General features: G+C 40.3%; 1 protein-coding gene across 1 annotated transcript in view; it reads right to left on the reverse strand.

Annotated features, from left to right (window-relative positions):
• Nucleotides 1–3337, reverse strand: part of LOC128248673 (delta-like protein 1) — a 15552-nt gene that overhangs the window by 2745 nt on the left and 9470 nt on the right. The window lies entirely within an intron of this gene.

Here is a 3337-nt window from a genome sequence, read left to right on the forward strand (position 1 = left end):
AACCACACACACACACACACACACACACACGCACGCACACACGCACACACGTACGCACGCATACACACACGCACGCACGAACATGACACTTTATGTCTCTCTATCTATCACTCTCTCTCTCACACACACAAACAAACATTTGTCAGTTCGCTTAGGCTAGCAGATTTATAGGTTTTCTATATATGTATTAATAAACGTCGTAATTATTGAAAATATCATATATAATCATCTATATCCTTACATATGTAGCGAATTCTAGTGAGCTTCCTCTCTTATATTAAGTACATACGAACGTAGCAGGTAACAGCTAGCCTTTGGGCGTTGTTTTGGATCCGGTTGTCTCTACCACTCCCATTGGTTGATATTGGCGCAATTTGTCTCATACTCTATCGCGCGCCAATATGCAACCCAAACAACTACAATCTGCAAATAAGTCATGTGAGACAGTCTGTTCCAAACAAGCATGTGAGCCACTCCGTCAGCTATAAAAGCTTACCTCTTCCTAGGCTCGGCGCCAGTTGGTTCCAGATTTGGTTGTTGCAATCATTCTGTTCTAGAGCGACTTGGAAACCGCAAGGTTTGGTTTTGAATTTGTTGCCTGCTCGCAGGATTTGTTTATTTTATTTGCTGTGGTTTCCCGCAAGGGAAACGTTGTTGAACATTGTGTATTGCAAAAAAGAAACAAAAAAAAAACACTGTGAAACTGTTATCCTCCCCTAAGGGGGAAGGATTTGTGAACTTTTTGAATAGCGTTTTCTGTGTTTTGAACTATGTTCCTGTCTCGGAACATTTTGAAACATTTGTTGTAATATATATATATATATAATGTCTTCGATTGAAGAAAAAACTTTGCCTCCGTTGTAGGCGGACTTTAAATTATATCCTTGAAAAAGGAAGACATACAATCATTCTTCGGAATTATTACGAAGGAAATCGGGGAGAGTAAAATTGTTCCTCCAAACGAAGTAATAAAAAAGACCAAAGAAAGGACAATTATCTACAAAACTTACGACGTTATTAACAAGAAATTAGAACAATTTGAGTAAAGCACAATCGAAAAATGCCTCGGATCAGTGATGAAACAAATCAAATATGTGGCCCGGGGTACTAGGTTCGCTACAATAGAAGTAAGGTTCGAGTCAGTAGAGAAGGCTCGAGACTTTTCGACTCGAACCTTGCAAAATGAACATATGGCTCTTCTGCCATTATATCTGGGACGTAGAACGTCCGGATAAGAATAAAAAAATATTCCACCAGAGGTGGAGGTCGCGTGGTTTGTGGCCACTCTCTTATTTGAGAGAGAGAGGAAAAAAGATATACATCATCCAGATATCCAGAGACGCACCACAGAATTGGAGGGGACAGACTCTGGAAATTCTGGCACAGGCCACGCCCACCGACATCGAAACCTCTCCGAGAAAATACACATTAGAGAGGAAACTGTGCTGGCAGTAAATGTGGAGGGGAGAAGACCCAGGTGTTTCAAGTGTAGAAAAAAGGGACACCTGAGGTCTATGTTCTCGCCTCCATAGAAAGAAGCTGAGGAGGAAAAACCTCAGAATAGGAGGAAAATAAAGAGGCGGCGCCCCCGGCCAAGGAAGCTGTTACCCAGAGGGCGACCGCCAACAGCGAAAAAGGAAGAAAAGAAACAAAGGGGTCTGTAGAGGCCATAGGGATACCGTCTGAAGAAAGTGTCTCGCAAAAGATTAACAAAAACAGATGGAGTCGCAAACCAAGGCACAAGAGGCGGCTCCAAAAATAAAATTAGCGGACAAAAAAATGTACTTAATGAAATGGAAAAAAACGAAAACAAAAAAGAAAAGAAATATAGATTACAAGAAATAGACATTCAAGGAAAGCAAGATACTGTTATGGTGATATATAAAAACACGAGTAAATACCTGGAAGGGGTGATTATATAACGACGATGAAAAGAACTCAAATTCCATCGGAAGAATCTCACCAAAATTATACACTGAACTTAAAGGGAGACATTCAAGAGAGATTATGGAGCTAAAAGGGATACCCAAATTATTTAACCCGCCGGCTGAACCTAGCTTGGAAGAAAGGAAGGAGTAGGCGGAACAGATCCCAGTGATACTGAGATCAACCCCCCTCGAAAATGAAAAGGGCAGTTAGGCCCAATTTTCCTGTCTAAATGTGCATGGCCTGAGTTCGAAGTGGAAGCAAGCGTGTTTCTTCGACGACCTCAGATCACATAGAATAGATGTAATGGTTGCTACAGAGACCAAGTTGGACAAACTTCAGGCTTTCTCGACTCTCGTGAATGGCTATGAGAAAATCATGTCTCCTAGTCAGACAGGAGGGAAGGGTGGCGTTGTAGTGTTGCTACGAAAAATCTTGGCTCTGCAGATATGTACGATGTATGTGAACCCAGAAGTTTCTTGTGACGTCAAAGACCCTAGTCATATTAGGAGACTTTAACACTATTCTGGATGCACGCCAGGATAGCGTGGGCTCGAACAATAGGAAGAGTAACTCACGCCACGTCGATCTGCTGAAGCGATATAAGCTGGAAGATCGATACAAACTTGATAATCCGAGCGTTCCAATCAATGTGGACTTAGAGTAACACGACGGATCCATCAGGTCTTATACAGATAGGATTATAGTTAATTCTACAGATAAGGCTAGTTTTAGTTATCCACAACTTACCTACGTATCCTAAACGGATCACAAATAAGTGACATGTAAGATGCATATAGATAAAGTACGTAGACAGGGTTCCGGCTACTGGAAGTCGAACAAGTCCCTTTTGGCTTGCGAAACTTACTGTAGTCAGATTAAGGAGTTAGTCATGAGGGCATTAACTGGCACTGTGTTAAATAACCGGTAGTGATGTTCCCTCAAACGAACCATTCGATTTGAGTCTATTACGTTTAGCAAACAGTTAAGTCTAGAAAAGGCTAGAGCAGAAGGGAAACTAGTTAAGGCATTAGAAGAGGCGCTGAGAGTGGGAAGTAGTAATTGAAGTAGATGGTGAATATGCTCCGGAATAATCGCCTAAAGATGTTTTTGTTACGAGCTGTTATTATTTTTGTTGAATAAAATTAGTTGAAAAAAGGCCACGATAATTATACACCAACCCAATAACTACAATATCTTTTAGATCAGAAGTTGATAAATCTCAGGATCCAATTGTCTTCCAGGCATTTTTCTGTACATTAGTAATCTACTTCCAGTCAGTTAATGCAACACATAATCAGTGAGTAGCTTCATAAGTATGTGTGTGTGTCTGTTTTTTAATACAAATGTATATACATACATGCATACATACATACATACATACATATATATATATATATATATATATATA

Source organism: Octopus bimaculoides, chromosome 9 (genome assembly GCF_001194135.2).
Source record: "Octopus bimaculoides isolate UCB-OBI-ISO-001 chromosome 9, ASM119413v2, whole genome shotgun sequence".
NCBI lineage: Eukaryota > Metazoa > Mollusca > Cephalopoda > Octopoda > Octopodidae > Octopus > Octopus bimaculoides.